The sequence below is a fragment of the Pelodiscus sinensis genome, chromosome 15 (assembly GCF_049634645.1).
Source record: "Pelodiscus sinensis isolate JC-2024 chromosome 15, ASM4963464v1, whole genome shotgun sequence".
Taxonomy (NCBI): domain Eukaryota; kingdom Metazoa; phylum Chordata; order Testudines; family Trionychidae; genus Pelodiscus; species Pelodiscus sinensis.
The window spans coordinates 16,630,921-16,649,664 of record NC_134725.1 but is presented as its reverse complement, the minus strand read 5'-3'; the positions used below and the strand labels follow the sequence as shown (position 1 = coordinate 16,649,664).

At 43.5% G+C, this 18,744-nt stretch overlaps 1 protein-coding gene across 19 annotated transcripts in view; it reads left to right on the top strand.

The window, feature by feature from the left end:
• The first annotated feature begins 1,327 nt into the window (after window positions 1-1,327).
• Window positions 1,328-18,744, top strand: part of HIC2 (HIC ZBTB transcriptional repressor 2) — a 135,850-nt gene continuing 118,433 nt past the window's right edge. For 9 of the 19 annotated variants that reach the window (XM_075898268.1, XM_075898261.1, XM_075898249.1 and 6 more), the window contains exon 1: window positions 1,329-1,749. The gene's annotated coding sequence lies outside the window, so the exon portion shown is untranslated. Of the gene's footprint in view, window positions 1,750-5,271; window positions 5,406-18,653; window positions 18,725-18,744 lie in introns of all 19 variants that reach the window. The other 10 variants (XM_075898254.1, XM_075898250.1, XM_075898252.1 and 7 more) reach the window with 5 other exon arrangements.

Sequence of the window (18,744 nt, the reverse complement as noted above, 5' to 3'; positions counted from 1 at the left end):
TGTTTTTTCGAAAAAAGGCTACTTTTTTCGAAAAAAACCCTGAGACTGGACACAGCCTGAGTGAGAGTAGTGAAGGTCCAGACCCTTCTGACACTCTGTTGTGATCAATCTTATCTTTATTTGTCCAGTCGGGCCCCTATGGTAGATCTGAGAGACCTCCGAGGCAAAAACTTTGAAATCCAGTGAACATCTATGAAAGGAACTTTATTATTAGACAAGGTTATATGAGGTTGAGGTTGTGATGGAGCTTAACTGCCTGGGTCTACACAAGAAGTCTGTAAAATACTTTGGTATTGCTAGGACTTTACCATCCACTTTTCAGAGACAAATTATGGGATCAGCTTCATTAACATAATCACTCTGCCCAATGTGAAATGGACGTAGGTAATGGGTGATACTGAGGATTTATCTTCTGAGAAGCAAAACCTCTAAGATATAATTTATCATCTGCTCTTGGCACTATAATTTCCTCTTTTATTAATAAATATGCAACATATCAAATAAAAAGAAAACATTTTACAGTTGAAAATATTTCAACTATTTCTGTGTGGAAGCAAAATAATCTTATACTGTATCTAATTGCCATAATATGTGGTCTTATCTGTTGTTTCATTATTAGAGATTAATTAGCTTAATTCTGTATACTATTTTGAAAAAGTAACATATGAAAATGTAACACTAACTAGTATTCCTGTTCAGTATTACATTCACGTGGCTGGCCATACTCATCAATGTGGAAAAGTTGCAGCTTTTCTGTCAGTTCACATTTTGAAAATTAAAGTCTGATTAAAAAAAGCATGTGCTTAATTTCAGCGCTTAGTCCCATTTTGTTCAAGGGATTTACTCGTGCTTAAAATTAAACACATGTAAATATTTGCAGGACTAGGGAAGTAAATTAAATCCCAAACAATTCCCCCTGTCAATATGTCTCCAATAAAAAATAAAAAAAATCTTACATTCCTATTGACTCCTATGGGTACAGGTTATGTCTCTCTTTGTGTCTTGTATGTGATACCGTTCACATTGGCAGTGCTTAACAAAATTATGGTAACAAACTAATAACATACTAATTGCACTGCAGATTTCCCTGGTTTCGCATACAGCATTAAACATTTTGTTTAAAAAAATCTCAGAACATTTACAGGTTATATTTTTCATAGACACAGTCTAGATCTCACCAGGTGGAGAGGAAAAAAAACCCATCTTTAGAAATGCCTTTTAATTGGTGGAAATCGGAGCGTGGGTAGCAATCTTTAGATTGCCATAAACTAGTGATAGGATGCCGGGGTGGAATTCAGAGGTGTGGGTGGTAAGGGAAGAGGGTGGGAGAAGCCTACGTCCTTTAATGGGAATTACAAAGCTCTCTCTCCCAGTTCTGCTGCTGCAACATTTCTGGCAAAAGCAGGAAATTGCTTACTACTAAACTAGCTGGCGAGAGGGCAGGAGCTGATGTGTTATATTGGCGCAGCTCTGGCTTAGCTGTTGCCTTTCTCTCTTTCTCGTTCTTTTTGTTCTCCCCCCCCCCCCTCTGCCCCTTCTCCTTTTCTTCCCCCCTCCCCACCCCCCCTTTTTTTTTCATTTTGGCTTCTATTCAAATGTGGGTCAGGGGTGAGCCGCTCTCAACGTCACAAGCTTGCAAGATGGCGCTGAGAGGAAGGCTGTGAGATGAGGAACAGGCTGGCATAGCCCGAGAGCCGAAGGGAAAGGGGGAGCCAAGCCGCTGCAACCCGATGCAAGACAACAAAAAAGGTAGCGAGGCACAAAGTAGCCGTGCAGGGGCCGAGCTCGCGGCTTCCCCAGCTCGGGGGCTGGACGCGGGAGACTGCAGCCCAGCTGGTGCTGCTCGGGGCTGTAGGCGCAGCTCAGCCCTGCTGCCCCCTGCTCTTTATGTGCCCACTGCATGGGTGCAAGGGGGAGACCCAAGGCAAGGGGCGGGGATGTCTCCTGCCGTACCGTGCCCATGCCTGGCAGCCGCTGCTGTCTCCCCCCATGTGCTGCCCCCGTTGCCTTGGAAGGGGGCGGGGAAGCGGGTTAATTCTGATGTCTCGGGATGGCGAATCCTTGCTATTTGGTCGCAGCGCCTGCAAACTTTTTGCTCCCCTCCCTCTTTTGCTCAGCCGATGTCTTGCGATCGGGGGAAGGGAGGGGGACTAGGAAGGGGGCTGCGGCTGCGGCTGCTGCCTGGAGAAGCCAAAGGAGACAAACAGCGCCCGCGGTCGCTGGCTGCCCTGACCCCGTCTCCTCCGCCCCCTGCTCGGACCTGGGGATTGACCCATTCTTTGGAAGAGAGGGAGCAGGGCATTGGGGGTGGGGGCGTGTTTTGCATGGACCCTTACTGTACTGGGGGAGGTTTCCCGTGAATCTCTTCCCCCCGCTCCCGGGGGGAGCTCTCAGGAGAGGCAGATCGAGCCGGAGATGGCACTCGGGAGCCCACAGGCGAGCTCTCTTCCCCAGAAAGCGGACCGCTTCCCCCAAGCAGGCACCCCTCCAGCTCTGCGGGATTGCACGGAACTTTTGCCCCATCGCCGCCCGCAGAGCCAGGCGAGAAGGAGCCGCCGCGGCTGAGCTGACGGGTCTCTTGGCTTTTGTTACGGACGGCACCGTTCCCCAATGCAGTAGACGGAACAGAGGATCCTAGGTAGCCCCACAGCTTGGGGTTCGCTCGGAGCCGGTGCGCCCTCCTCCTCAGCCAGGGGCGCGCCCTCCCCCAGGCCGCGAGCTACCTGGGGAGCCGATTAAATCCTGGCAAACCGGCCGTTCAGCCAGGCTGGAGCGTAACATTTTGTGTTGCACGGAGCGGCCCCCTTTGCAGCTGTGCGCCACATTCCCCTCTCCCCGTCACAAAGCAGGACGCGCCGGGGTCTCCTTCGCTCCGCAGGCTAAACAGGGAACGCTTCTTTTTTTTTTCTCAGTGGGGGCTCGGAGGCTTACTTGGACTCCCTCAGCCCAGATCCATGAGAATTGTACAAAGTGGCAGCCAGTCTGTTACCCCAGCCGAATTGTGAATGAACCCTCTCGCCACTGGGAAGTGAGCGCGTTGGGCAGCTGCTCTCGGAGCGAGCCGTCCATTATGTTCGCTGCATTTCAGTGCCGGGTCCTAGTGACCAGGGCTACAGAGAAGTCACTAATTCACTTCAGGTTGAACTTGCCCCACGCAGAAGTGGGCATCTAGAAATGACGGGTGGAGGGCTTTCCAGCCTGCCTGTTTATCCCTTTATCAGTGCTGCCAGCTGGGCGCTTATTTTGATCATTTCACAGCAAGAGTGTGGCTAGTGTTTGTCCCTGATGCAAGCAGAGAGCTTTTTCTTCAGGCACAGCTTTGAGTCTTTTGTGTACATTACATATGCTCTCTGGTTTTATGACTTCTGCAAACTTTTTGCTTGGAAAACTTGCAATTTAGAAACCAAATGAAACCGCTGCCTCTTGTTAAGGAAGCTGTAACTTTGCATTCACTATCTGTGAGTGGAAGAGTGTATACCTCCACATAAAATTATTGCATTATATATGAAACCAAGTGTATATGTACCAGAGGGCTATTCAAATCCCACTGGATATTACTTAATTATATAATATATTCAAGGCAAGAAGCCAAAAAACAGTAACATAATTTATGACAAAACTGTTTTTATCTTTTGATTGAAGGAAGCTTAAAATATTTCAATGTGCTGTTTCTATTAGAATAATCTGGTTGAATTTATATGCCAAGGGAAAAAGCAATATGTTACTCCTAAGAGTTAATTTTCACTGAAAAAAATCCTTAACTTGTAACATATTTAATAAATATATTGTCCACATAGCTTTAAGTCACAAAATATTCTGATTATGCTATTGCTGATGCTGCAGCAATTCTGGAGAGAGAACCATAAATGGCTCCTTAGGATCATATCACAGAAGCTCTACATGGAGAATATGACATATGAAAGGAAAATTGACTTATTTCCACAACTGCAAGTGGCCTCTTTTTTGTGCCTTTTCATTAGCAATCTAATCCTAAAAGCATTAGGAGCAATTATTTGTGCTGGTGCCTGACGTTCTAGGTCTAATTATTTAAATCAGTTTAACTCTTGAGGGTTGACCCAGTAGGTCAAATCTGGCTGCCCTTTGTTGTTATATTTATTTTAAAAAGAAAGAAAGAAAAAAGAAACAACTCCCATCCCCCTCAAACTTGCCACCTGCCACTGGCATATCATTTTAGTTATAGGAGAGGGAAGATCAGCATTAAGAATAAACTGCTGCTTACATTTGTTACTTTCCATTCAAACCTGGGGGGAAAAGACACCAATAGTAAATGTCTTGTATTCTGGGGCCTGGAATATATTGTTTAATCCAAGTGCAGTAGGGTGCAAAAGGGAGGAAGTGGAAAGTGTAAGCACTGTTTTCTTAGTTTATCTTTATTCTGAGTGAAATGTAGAAAAAATACAAAATTACCTCTACCCATTTAAAAATAACTCTTGACAAAGATCCAAGCTAGCAATGTGAAATAATGGTTAATTGAATAATCTATTAACCTTGTGAATTCTTATTGTCTAATTCTATAGTTCCTGGGAATGGGGCTAGTATGCTCCATCCCTGTCCCCAGGAGCCCCTCTGCCACTCTGCGCTGCTGCCTCTCTATCAGAGGCAGCAGCAAGGGGTGCCAGGTGGGAGCTGGTCCACAAGGAGAGCCAGTTTAAAATCCAGCTCCCCTTGTGGACCTGCTGCTTGTCACCCTACGCTGCTGTCCAGGGAGAGCAGGGGGCTGAGCTCCTGGACCTAGCACAAGCCAGAACTGAGCTGAGCTGCCTGCCCACCTGGCTCCTAAAACGCTTTAAATGCAGAGCTGCAGTGGGGATTGGTCCTGGACCCAGTACAAGCCAGGACTGAACTGGGCTCCTGGCCAGCCTGCTAAAAAATGTACTAGCAGGGAGGGAGGGAGAAATGCTTGTACACTATAGCATTAATCTATAAGATTTTGCTTATCAGTTAATCGACTACACTATTACATCCCTAATCCAAGTGAGATTTATTTATATCTTTAATGCATAAAGAAATCATTCACTTTATTATTCACATATGGTGCTGTGGAAAATGACTTACAGATTTGTAGATAGTAATATTGTAAGATGCTTGAAGCACATGGTATCACATAGTGTATTGAAGTGGCAGTATTGAATTGTTTGGCAGATACCAGCGTGTGATAGGATAAAGGGAGTTAGAAGGCATCAGTCCTGGAAGGTGCAGGGCTCAATTTATTTTGAGTAGCCTCACGCTACTTTTTTTTTTTATTTAAAGGCTTATCCGTTTTGGTGTGGAATGCATTGGAAAATCCCCCAAACAACCCCGGCAATCCAAAAATACTGACGGGATTTGAAAATCCAGAAATACTGACGGGATTTGAAAATCCAGATTTTGACCTGAGGATGTTGGTATTAGTTTTTAGATTCCAGCATTTTTAAAATGGATAGTGATAAACTTGAATTGCATACTACTAATTCTTTTGACCTTGTAGAAAATGGAATATAGTGCTCTGTTTTGATTCCCTCCCATGCTCCTGGTGGATAGGTATAGAGAAATAGGATAATGCTTTTTAGTAGATACACAGTTGTTCTCAAATCTGAATATCTATCTGCATTGATTATGGTGTTTTGCACTGTCATCCAACATGATGGATGTGTTCAAGGCTTGACAGACAGTCTTTGCTGCTATAAAGAGATTCTTCAGTTTCCATACCATAGGACTCCAAACTTTTGGTCCACTACTGAAATCGGACTGTTATTACTTATTGATCCATTGTAATCCAAAGCTGCTGCTGCATCTTGTGATTTAATGGAATTCAAAAATCTTCATCATGAAGTGAGTCTCTGGGTTTCAATACAGCAGCAGATGTGGTCTCTGAGTGGGAGAAAAAGGAATTGCATTTGTGATGCAGCCATTACATAGGCTGTACTGTGACCGGCAAAGCTCTGTGAGAAGGGGACCATTTCAGCATCATTGAGTATGTTGACCCTGCTGTGCTTGGAGAAAAATTAATAGGGCTCAGCTGTGGGATTGTCTACAACAATAGTGCCAGTCCAACCACAAGTGGGAGAATCTTTTTGGAAGAAAAAAAAAGTAAAGCCTTGGTCATTTTCAATCACAAACATCACTATCACTAAGGCTACTTAAGTGAGTTCACAATACAACTCTTTATGGCAGGGATAGTGCATTGCAATAGAGATTTCTGTCCCCTGTGTTACAGCCACCCTGTGTTACTCTCATAGGCTAACACAGCTATTTTAAGCCACTGCAATAGTACATGTAATTTTTTCCCCCTACATGGAGTAATTCAAAATCTGTTTCAAGATATTATTTAAAGTTGCATTTACCTGTTAAACTGACCATTCAAGCTTCCCTTAGAATGCCAATCTGAGGAATGTGTGTGTTAGAAACTAGCTGTCAAAATTTGTAGTCTCAGATGGGTAGCTGTGTTAGTCTGTAACTTAGAGTGACCCTGTAGCACCGTAGAGACTATCAAAAGATATATATTATCATGTGCTTTCATGGGCACAACCCACTTGAGTCACTTTTTTTTTTATTTGCAATTTTGTGGAAGGAAAATTCACAATTCATTGCTGGTTGTTGGCAAAACAATGAAGAAACAAAATAATGAACTTAGTCATGAATTTGAAACCAATATAAAAGGGATTTGTTACAATAGCTGTAGCAAAGAGACTACAACACAGCAATAGTTGTACCTGCTTTAAGCGACAGGTGGGAGAAAATTTCATTCCTTGTCATTGGTGTTTGGATGAAGGCCCAGTGTTGGCCACAGTCTGCAATCCAGGATTAATCCCCAGTGTTTTCTTTCTATAGATCAGATTTCCTATTTTGTTAATAAGCATAGCCTACTATGCACTTCACGCCAGAACAGCTGACTTCGAAGCAACAGGGTTTTGCATTATTGACGTGACAACCCTCGTGCCTTCCTAGAGCCCATATTGTTTGAAGAGGAAAAGGTAGAGAGTGATTCTAGTAACTGCAGATCCCAACCAAGGGCAGATCTGAGGTAACGAAAAAAATATGAAAAGCAGTAAGGAAACTGATTTAGCCAGTCCTACATCTCTTACATTTCAGGTTTCCCCGATGTGCAAGCTGAATGACTGGAGGGGTATATTAAGCTACATAGCAACTAAAATTGTAAATTGAGAGCTGAAGGCTCTGTCTCTGCAATGGGCCTCTTCAGCCAATTCTGAAAGAGATTCTATTGCTAGCATAGATGGGGTAATCTGTTCATTTCCATCACGCTTTCTGTAACAGTGTTGATGTTCTGCCAGGCCCAACAGCCAGCATGATTCTATCTCCCAACTCTGGCAATTCAGCGGGAGTTGAACACCTGTTTACAGAAAAGCAGGATATCCATATTAGGGATCTTAAAATGCGGTTAATTGACTAGTCGATGGAATTTCCATCGACTAGTCGATAGGCACGTCCACTGGGACTCTCGCACATTTCAGAGGAGGAATGTGGAACTCCGGGTACAGCCTGGGGCTAGCAGGAAGTCCCACTGACTCCGGGCTGCATGCGGGTGCCTGCTTTTGAAATGTACAAGAGTCCCCAGCGGGGGCTCTTGTGCTTTTCAAAGATATGGAGTCCCCCACTGACCCCGGGCTCCATGCTACGCTGCATGCTACGCAGAGCTCAGGGCCAGCTAGGGACTGCCCAGCTGACCCTGGGTTCTGGGGAAATGCCGTGCAGAGCCCGGGATCAGCTGAGGAGTCCCCAGCTGCCCCCGGGCTCCACGGCTACCTTTTTGAAAAAGTGCAGAGCTGGTGTTTTAAAGGGGGAGCCTCTGCACAGCTGATCCGCTGTGCAGAGGCTGCCCCTTTGAAACGCCACCTTGGGATTTCAAAGCAGCAACACTGCACAGCTATGAAGTACCCCTTCCTCCCCTCCCTTCACCCACTTTATCATCTCATAGAGGCAGTGGGGGGAGGGCAGGGGGAATTGACTAGTCGACATACTATCCGATAAGCAAATGCTTATCGGATAGTCGACTAGTCTTTAACATCTCTAGTCCATATCTGAAAACCAGTGTCCTTAGTGGATCATTTTCCTAATACTGCTGGACTTAACAATTGGGATATATTGTTATTCATTTAATGCTTCCTTTGCAGAAAGCACTGAGATGTACAGACAGTGCTGTCCAAGAGGTAGGTAGGAATCACACCGTTAGCTAAAGCAGGTGTTGTCTGGCAGAACTAGGTTTTAAAAACTTTCCACTGTTGCCCTAACTCATCCTTCAGCTGAGAGAGGTAGAAAGCATTACATTTTAGCAGGCTGGCTTTAGGCATTTTCAGTTCCCCAGTCTCTTGGGTAAAGGGAGAAGGGGTAATTTTCAATAATACATGAACTTATCAAACCAAAGCAGCTCTTCTTTTATTCCAGGGGACTACTGTGATCATCTTGTCCGACTTCCTATAGAACACAGCCCATAGAACGGCCTTATAATAATTTCTAGAGCAAATCTTTTAGGAAAGCATCCAGCCTTGATTTGAAAATTGTCCATGGTAGAGAATCCACCACAACCCTTGGTAAATTGTTCCAATGGTTCATTATTCTCATTGTTGAAAAAAGGACAAAATATTTCCAATGTAAATTAATCTAACTTCAAGTCTAGCATTGTATTGTGTTATATCTTTCTCTGATAGATTGAAGAGCCATTATTAAACATTTGTTCCCCATGTGTAGAGTTGTAGACTATAATCAAGTCACCCTTTAACTCCCTCTTTGCTTAGATAAGTAGATTCAAGGAGCTCAATCTGTCATTGAGGCCTGTTTTCTAATCTTTTATTCATTCACACAACTCTTCCTGGAACCCTCTCCAATTTATCAATCTCTTTCTTGAATTTTGGATAACAGAACTCGATGTAGTATTCCACCAGTGCCAAATACAGAGGTAAATATTTTTCTGCTCCTACTCGAGGTTCCCCTATTTATGTATCCAAGGATTTCATTGGCTCTTTTGGTCACAACGTTGTGCTGGGAGCTCATGTTTAGATGATAATCCACCATGGACCAACCTCTGCATCTTATTCTCCACAATGGTCTCCCCTGGAGAGAGTTCCCTATCTTGTAAGTATGGCATAGGTCCTTTGTTCCTAGAGGCACACTTCTTGCATTTAGCCATATTAAAATGCATACTTGTGTGCATTTCAAATGAAATAAAAATATTAAATGAATTGACATGTTCAATAGAATCGCTATGGATAGTAATTCCATGCTCCAATAATAAGAAATTAGCAGGGATATATTACCGACCACCTGACCAGGACAGCGATACTGACATTGAAATGCTGAGGGAGATTAGAGAGGCTACCAAAATAAAGAACTCTATTATAATAGGGGACTTTAATTATCCCCATATTGACTGGATACATGTCACCTCAGGAAGAGAAGCAGAGATAAAATTTCTCAATGGCTTAAATGACTGCTTCTTGGAACAGCTGGTACAGAAACCCACAAGGGGAGAGGCAATTCTCCATTTAGTCCTGAGTGGAGAGCAGGATCAGGTCCAGGAGAAGTTACAGGACCGCTTGGGAATAATATAATAACATTTAGCATTCCTGTGGTGGGAAGAACACCTCAGCAGTCCAGCACTCTGGCATTTAATTTCAAAAAGGGGAATTACACAAATATGGGGAGGCTAGTTAAACAGAAATTAAAAGGCACAGTGACTAGAGCCAAATCCCTACAAGCTGCATGGAAACTTTTTAAAGATACCATAATAGAGGCCCAACTTAAATGTATACCCCAAATTAAAAAACATAGCAAGAGACCTAAAAAAGAGTCACCGTGGCTTAACCACCATGTAAAAGAAGCAGTGAGGAACAAAAAGGCATCTTTTAAGAAGTAGAAGTCCAATCCTAGTGAGATAAATAGAAAGGAACACAAACACTGTCAAATCAAGTGTAAACATGTAATAAGAAAAGCAAAAAAAGATTTTGAGGAACAGCTAGCCAAAAACACAAAAAGAAATAATGTTTAAGTATATTAGAAGCAGGAAGCCTGCTTAAAAACCTGTGGGTCCCCTAGACGATCGTGCTATAAAAGGAGCAATCAAGGCCGATAAAGCCATTGCGGAGAAACTAACTGATTTCTTTGCTTCAGTCTTCACGGCTGAGGATGTTAGGGAGATTCCCAAATTTGCAGCATCCTTTGTGGGTGATGAATCTGAGGAACCGTCCTGGATTGAAGTGTCATTAGAGGAGGTTTTGGAAGAAATAAAAAAACTTAATGTTAACAAATCCCGAGGACCAGATGGCATTCATGTAAGGGTTCTAAAAGAACTCAAATGGGAAATTGGTGAACTATTATCTGTGGTTTGTAACCTATCCTTTAAATCGGCTTCCGTACCTAATGACTGGAAGGTAGCCAATGTGACACCAATATTTAAAAAGGGCTCTAGAGGCGATCCTGGCAATTACGGACCAGTAAATCTAACTTCAGTACCGGGCAAATTAGTTGAATCAATAGTCAAGAATAAAATTGTGAGGCATGTAGAAGAACATAATTTGTTGGACAAAAGTCAACATGGTTTCTGTAAAGGGAAATCATGTCTTACTAATCGATAGTTCTTTGAAGGGGTTAACAAACATGCAGACAAGGGGGATCCAGTAGATATAGTATACTTAGATTTTCAGAAAGCTTTTGACAAGGTCCCTCACCAAAGGCTCTTGTGTAAATTACATGGCCATGGGATAAGAGGGAAGGTCCTTTCTTGGATTGAGAACTGGTTAAAAGACAGGAAACAAAGGGCAGGAATAAATGGTCAATTTTCAGAATGGAGAGGGGTAACTAGTGGTGTCCCCCAAGGGTCAGTCCTGGGACCAATCCTATTCAACTTATTCATAAATGATCTGGAGAAAGGGGTAAGCAGTGAGGTGGTAAAGTTTGCAGGTGATACCAAACTGTTTAGGATAGTCAAGATAGAAGCAGACTGTGAGGGACTCCAAAAAGATCTCACCAAACTGAGTGATTGGGCAACAAAATGGCAAACGAAATTTAATGTGGATAAGTGTAAAGTGATGCACATCGGGAAAAATAACCCCAACTATACGTACAGTATGGTGGGGGCTAATTTGGCTACGACAAATTAGGAAAGAGATCTTGGAGTCATCGTGGATAGTTCTCTGAAAACTTCCACACAGTGTGCAGCGGCAGTCAAAAAGGCAAATAGGATGCTAGGAATTATTAAGAGAGGGATAGAAAATAAGACACAGAAGATCTTACTTCCCCTGTATAAAACTATGGTATGCCCACATCTTGAATACTGTGTACAGATATGGTCTCAACTCAAAAGAGATATTTTGGCCTTGGAAAGGGTTCAGAAAAGGGCAACTAAAATGATTAGGGGTTTGGAACGGGTCCCATATGAAGAGAGGTTAAAGCGACTAGGACTCTTCAGTTTAGAAAAGAGGAGATTGAAGGGGGATATGATAGAGGTATATAAAATCATGAGTGGTGTGGAGAGGGCGGATAAAGAAACGTTTATTTGTTTCCCATAATAGAAGAACTAGAGGACACCAAATGAAATTAATGGGTAGCAGGTTTAAAACTAATAAAAGAAAGTTCTTCTTCACACAGTGTGTAGTCAACCTGTGGAACTCCTTGCCAGAGGATGCTGTGAAGGCTAGGACTATAACAGAGTTTAAAGAGAAGCTAGATAATTTCATGGAGGTTAGGTCCATAAAAGGCTATTAGCCATGGGATAGAGATGGTGTCCCTGGCCTCTGTTTGTCAGAGGCTGGAGAAGGATGGCAGGAGACAAATCGCTTGATCATTGTCTTCGGTCCACCCTCTCTGGGGCACCTGGTGCTGGCCTCTGTCGGCAGACAGGCTACAGGGCTAAATGGACCTTTGGTCTGACCCAGTACAGCCATTCTTATGTGTGCTCTCCGTTTAACCAAGTCATCCAGATCACTTTGTCAATGACCTGTCCTCTTCTTTATTTACCACTCCCCTAATTATTATAATATCTGCAAAATTGATTTGTGATGGTTTTGTTTTCTTTCAAGTAACTCATACAAATATTAAACAGATGAGGCAAGCACCAATCATTGGGGAAGCTTTCCAGAAATACCTCTTAAATGATGATTCTTGGTTTAGTTAGTCAGTTTTTAATACATTTACTCTGTGCCATGTTAATTTTGTATCTTTCTACTTTTTTTAAGCAAAGTATTGTGCTATGCCAAATGCTTACAGATATCTAAGGCGACGTCTCCACTTATGTGCCAGAGATCAATCTTTGGGTGTTCAATTTAATGGGTCTAGTTAAGACTCATTAAATTGAACTCTGAAGGCGGCTCCGGTTGGAGGTGACACTTCTCACAGTCGTGAGGAGTAAGGGAAGCCAACAGCACCAAGCTCACGATGGTATATGGTTTAATCCGACTTTCTGAGTCTAGTGTAGACTGAACCTAAGAGTATTACATCAACACTAGATTATATTATATCAACATTATTACATTTATCAACAATATCTTCATTCTCATAAAAATACAAAATTAATTTGATGGGCTCTTTCCTACAAACCTATGTGGCATTGGTTGTATTATCACCCCTTTAATTCTTAATTAACTAAATCAGCCTTTCCACTGTCGTGCACCAGGATCAATGTCATACTTAACCTATAGCAGGGGTCTCCAACCTTTGTAACCACAGATCACTTTTTCAATTTATGTGCAAGGTAAGATCTACATCAAACCCAAATACCCTTTCCCAGCTTCCTTCCCCACTTCTGAGGCCCCGCCCCTGCACCCTTTCTCCGAGACCTCACCTTGCTCAGTCCATGCCCGCTCCTTCCCAAATCTCATACACTTTCACCAGGATGCGGTACGGGGTTGGGGTGCAGGCTCTGGTCTTGGGCCAAGGGATTTGGAGAGTGGAAGAGGACACCTGAAGGAAGGAAGGTGGGGTGGGTTCTGGAGTAGCCTCGGAGATAGGGCATTTGCCTAGGGAGTGCAGAGTTGGGGGTTTGAGTCCCCCCCCCCCCCCCCCCCCATATCCTGGAAGCAGCCAAATAGCTAACACAGGTTGACCCAGGGATGGAGCTAGCCAGTCTGGCATTCAGAAAACAGGATAAGGGATGCCGTGAAGGTAGGACAGTGGTGTGGGTTCTGGTGTGGCTTAGGAGATGGGGCATTCACTTGGGGGGCAAAGGGTGATAGGTTTGAATCTCTCACCCCCTCTGCTGCTCAAGCTCTGCCTCCACCCTGTCAGGCAGCAGCTGGGTAGCCAACAGGTAGCCATAAGGGATCCTCTGAAGAGAGGGAGGTTGGATTCTGGAGTGGCCTAGGGGATATGGCATTTGCCTGGAGAGCACAGGGTTGGGGGCCTGAGTCCTGGTCCCCCCCATCTCCCTGGGAGTGGCTTGACAGCCACCCTAGGGATGGAGCAGGATTCCCGCCCTGGCCCCTGCACCACTCCTGAAAGCAGCTGGCATGTACAGCAGTGGCTGCATGGCTCTATGTGGTGCTACTTGTCCATAGGCCCCATCCCCACAGTTCTCCGTTGCTAATAAATAGAAGCTGTAAGCTGTAGGAATGGTGTCTGCAGGCAAGGACAGCATGTGGAGACCCCCTGCTCTAACTTTCTTAGGGGCTGCAGGGACATGCCAGCCACCTCCAGGAGCAGCAATTACCACAGGGATAATGACTCCAGACGTGACAGCTTCAGCATTTTAGAACTCACTGCTCAAAGAATTAAATTTAAGTGTAAGAGAGCAATGAAAGTTATGAAATGCACAGACCAGTCAAAAACCAAAAATAACCCAGTTTGCAAGCAGTAAAAGTAGTAACAACCACCCCCCACATATGTGTTGGGTCGGGAGCTGAAAGGGAAGGACAGTGTGTGTTTGTAAGAATGACAGACACACATGCTGTATGAGACTGTAAATGCAAATCTCAAACTCCCTTCATGCCCTTCTCTCTGTGTGGAGATGGGGTACAGGAGGCAGGGAGGAGGGACACCCTGACATCAGCGCCACCTCTTTTCTCCCTCCCATACCCTGCATAGCAAGCAGGAGGCCTCCCAAGGGGGCAGCCCCAAAGCAGAGGGCAGGAGCAGCATAACAGTGGGGGGAGGGGCAACTGAAGTGCCAGTGCTGATAGCTTCTCAGCCAACCCAGTCAGGATCCTTTCAGAGGCTCCAAGATCTACTGGTAGGTCCTGAGCTACTGGTTGGTGACCACTGACCAATAGTTACTCACATCATCCAGTTTACCCTCCAGTCCTTTGAAATTCCCCAGTATTCTGCATCTTACTGAAAATCAAACATTGTGGCTACATCTACACTGGCATGATTTTCCGGAAATGCTTTTAACGTAAAAGTTTTCTGTTAAAAGCATTTTCGGAAAAGCGTGTCTAGATTGGCAGGATGCTTTTTCAGAAAAGCGCTTTTTCCGGAAAAGCGTCCGTGGCCAATCTAGACGTGCTTTTCCGCAAAAAAGCCCCGATCGTCATTTTCGCGATCGGGGCTTTTTTGCGGAAAACACTCCTGTGCTGTCTACACTGGCCCTTTTCCGGAACAGTTTTCCGGAAAAAGACTTTTGCCTGAATGGGAGCAGCATAGTTTTTCTGGAAAAGCACTGATGATTTTACATTAGATCGTCAGTGCTTTTCCGGAAATTCAAGCGGCCAGTGTAGACAGCTGGCAAGTTTTTCTGGAAAAGCGGCTGATTTTTCCGGAATAACTTGCCAGTGTAGATACAGCCTGTGAGTCCAGCAAGCTCCTCAGCCAGCTCTTCTAAAATTCTTAGATGTGAATTAACTGAACTTGCTGATTTAAAGATGTCTAGCTTTAGTAGCTGCTGTTGATAGTCTGGCAGCTGTGTGGATTCCAGGATATGAGAGAGACAAGGTTGGGGAGGTAATAGCTTTCATTAGACCAATTTTGTTGGAAGAGAGGGTTCTACCCCCTAGGTGGGTGCTGTTAAAAGTCCTCTTGAGATACTAGTGTAATGGAAAGAGTGTTGTCAGATGTGATATCACTACATAATTTTTTCCCCCTGAATAAAGAACAGAAATATTTATTGAACTAGTTTGCCTTTTCTGCCTTTTTGATAATTCTGTCAATTTCACCAGTGGACAGTACCGTTGTTAGGATTTTGTTTTGTTTCTATAATATACTTTTTAAAACTTCCTATTTTCCTTAACTTTGCTACCCATAGATGTCATCTTGTTTCTCTTTGCTTTTACAACTCTGGGTTTTAAAATGAAAAGCAATATGGTGGCCATTGGAATACCCCATCACTCATGTTAATGTGTTCAGTGTTCCCTGTGTGCTTGTGTGGCCAAATGCTGCCCTGTTGATCAGCAGAGAACCTATCACTACTTTGTATTTCTATTGGTGGTGCACATTCACACTTGACTTGGTGCACATTAAAATTATTCTGCACCTGGATGGAAAAGATTAGAGGGAACATTGATTATGCTGTTTGACATTTTGCAAGCCCAGGTCACTCTAGGTAAGCAGAAGATTCTCACTCATGAAATGTTTGTATTCTTTGTTTGCTTCCTTTATTTAAAAAAAATAATAATTATGCACAGATCCAGTCTTCATTGTGCCACAAGAAGATACTGTCAAATGACTAAAATCCTCATGCTTGTTATAGTTTTTCCATGTGCTGTCCAGATGGCCCATCTATGAGTTTGTTCTGATCCTGTGAAACTTTCTCTTTTTTACAATTAAAAAATTCAGTGTCGTGCTTGTCAGGATTTTTTTTTTTAATTAAACTTTTCTCAAGACTCTGAAAAAACACCCCCCCCCCCCTTCACCATTTTCAGAGTAGATCAAAAGTTCTTGATACTTTTTGATCCAAAACAGATTTTCAAAGACAAATCTGTAAGTGCTTTGGGGCTGGAACTCTGCCTATCAGTGTATGCACGGTGCTAGGAATATATCCATTAACTCCCCACCCTCCTATGCGTTCTCAGGGTACTGTTCATACATTTGAATCCTGACCTGTGGGTGTTTTCCGGGAAAGTTTTCTTTTTGTCAGAGACTGCCAGTTATGTTTTAGCTTTGTGAGATTAGTAGACTGTCTGCTAGAACTCATATGAAAGCTATTTCACTTGTGACCTAAAATCCAGTTCCACCTAAGTTTCCCAGAGCTAACCCACACACCTAGTATGGTTCACTGTCCTATGCACTGGCACTTAGACCACAGCAATAGCTAAGAAAAAGAGACCTCTCCATCATGGGCTAAGAGCCAGCTGGCTTTTAGCTCAGAGGGTAGAGACTCCTATACTAAGCCCCATAGGTCACAGGTTCAAATCTGCCTGGTGGCAGTTATACTAACACATCTCAAAAATGTTGAATTACTTTAATAAATGGTCTGATGCCCATTTTAAAAGGGGGAAAGCCTTGTTTTGCACATGAAGGCACCATTGGCTTGTATGTCAGCTTTTCTGAGTGGTCTTGACTGGGACTCAGGAGATTGGGTTTTGATTCTGCCACAGATTCCCTCTGTGTCCTAGGGTCAGTCACTTAGGGTGTGTCTAGACTACAGAGTTTTGTCAACAAAAGTGGACTTTTGTTGACAAAACTATACCTGCATCTACACTACTGCTGAGTTCTGTCGACATAACGTCGACAGAACTCAGCAGTTTTGTCGACGCTGGTAAACCTCATTTTACGAGGCATAACGCCTTCTGTCGACAGAGTTCTGTCGACAGAAGGTGTTATTGCATGTAGGGTTGTGTCTAGACTACAGGGTTTTGTCGACAAAGCAGCTTGCTTTGTCGACAGAACTGAATGTAGTCTAGACGCTCTTTGTTGACAGAAGCTTTGTCGACAGTATCTGTCGACAACTTCTGTCGACAAAACCCTGTAGTCTAGACGTACCCTTAATTTCTCTGTCTCAGCTCCCCATCTCTAAAATGGGGATGATGTTCTTTGTCTATTTTAGCTCTAACTTCTGTGGAGGAAGGACTGTATTTTACTATATCTTTGTATATTAGGTCCCTGACTTCAGTTGGGGGGTCTTTAGGTACCACCATAATACCAATTATTTAAAAAACCCTCTAAACTATTGATGCATCCTATAAGGCTAAATCTGTGATTTGTTACGCAAAACACACTGTGGATGAAGGCTTTAATACCCAGGGCTCTGCTTGTTAGGTTCTGTGGTATGGTTATTAAAACCATCTTGCAAAATATCATTAAAGTCTGCTGTCCTGAATATCAAATCTACTTGCTTAACTTTACCACAATGATGAAAATATGAATGAGATTTTGTTCCCCTGTGGCAAATAGCTCTTTGGAAAAACTCACTTGCACCACCTACTTCTTCTTGGAATGTCCCCATATAATTTGAAAGCAGTCATCTGTCCCCCTTTAACATCTGCTGGGAGTGGTTTTTTGGTCTTGTTTTTGTTATTTCCCTCTTGGGTTAGTGGTCTAGTGCCAGCATACAGTGTGATTCAACAGCCTTAGATTCCTGGAAAAGCACTTCCGTTTGCTCTAGGTCAAAATTGTATTGGCAGCAAAACTGACTCTTGCTGTTTACAAGTTGGCAGCTTTCTTAAGCGGACTCCAAGAAGAGCAATTTAATGTGTGTTGCTCTCAACATCCATCCACGTTGCTGAGGTGTTTGAAAATGCTGGCCTGCTGTAGTGGGTGGGGCTCATTGAAAAGGAAAGAGCAAGGTCTAATACAGAGTTTCCCAAATTGTGGCCTGTGGACCACTTGATAGTGCTTTGGAGACAGCTGGCTGGTCACTTGGTGCTTGCACTCGTCATTTCCAGTTATTAAATGTCAGCAGCTGTTGTAGTTGCTGTAGTTCTCTTACTTAGGTGCTAGTTAGAGGCAAGGTGGTACATGCTTGGAAGGGAGGAAGGCTACAGACAATCTCATCGTTAATTTGTAATATGAAAAAACTCTGAGAATCCCTGGTTTAGTGGCTAAAACAAAAGCCTTGCCATTGACTGGCTGTGTAATTTTGGGAAAGTCATTTCCCTGCCTGTGCCTCTCTTTTTTCCGTCTGTATAATGGGCATGATATTTGAAAGATGGGCTAGAGGCTTTTTCCTTTATGTTTATGAAAGGAAAGTAATAGTAGCTGCTGATTTCAGCTGGTGAAAACTGCCAGAGAATTTTAAGCTTAGTACTTCTGATTCAGTTGCCTATATCTACGAGGAGAGTTTAAGAAAAGTTGGAAATTACAGTACTGCTGCAGTGGGAAGCAATTTGTTGAATGGAAAGCTGTTTCAGGGATGTGGCCAGCAACCATCGATTGTGGGGGAAAAGGAATGTATACAGGAGCTTTGCATTAAAACAGTGATGGTTACAGGTTGTAAGTGGAAGAATACTTGTCCTTGTAGATTATTTCTGTCCAAATAACTTAAAATGCTTCATGAAGACTTTGTCTGCACTTATGTTTAAAGCAGAGTCATGGCACAAGTGCTGAGAGAGAGCTCTCCCCGAGGTAAACCACCTTGACAAGGAGAGTAGCTAACAGCGCTGGGAATGAGGCTCCCAATGCTGTAACCTGGTTCCTCCTAGCACTTCATGGTTCTGTAAAGTGCTTCTCTTGGGGGGGGGGGGGGTGTTTCACACTCCTGACTTAGAGCCTTACAGTGCTGTAAAATTATCAGTGTAGAGTTGGATGAACAGTTAAGCTTCAATCTCTTCTTTCAGATTGAGGGTGTTAACCCTTCTGAGCCTGGGATCTGAAATACATCGATGTGTGATCTTGAGGATGTCACAGGGTGAGTCAATGGTAGAGCCC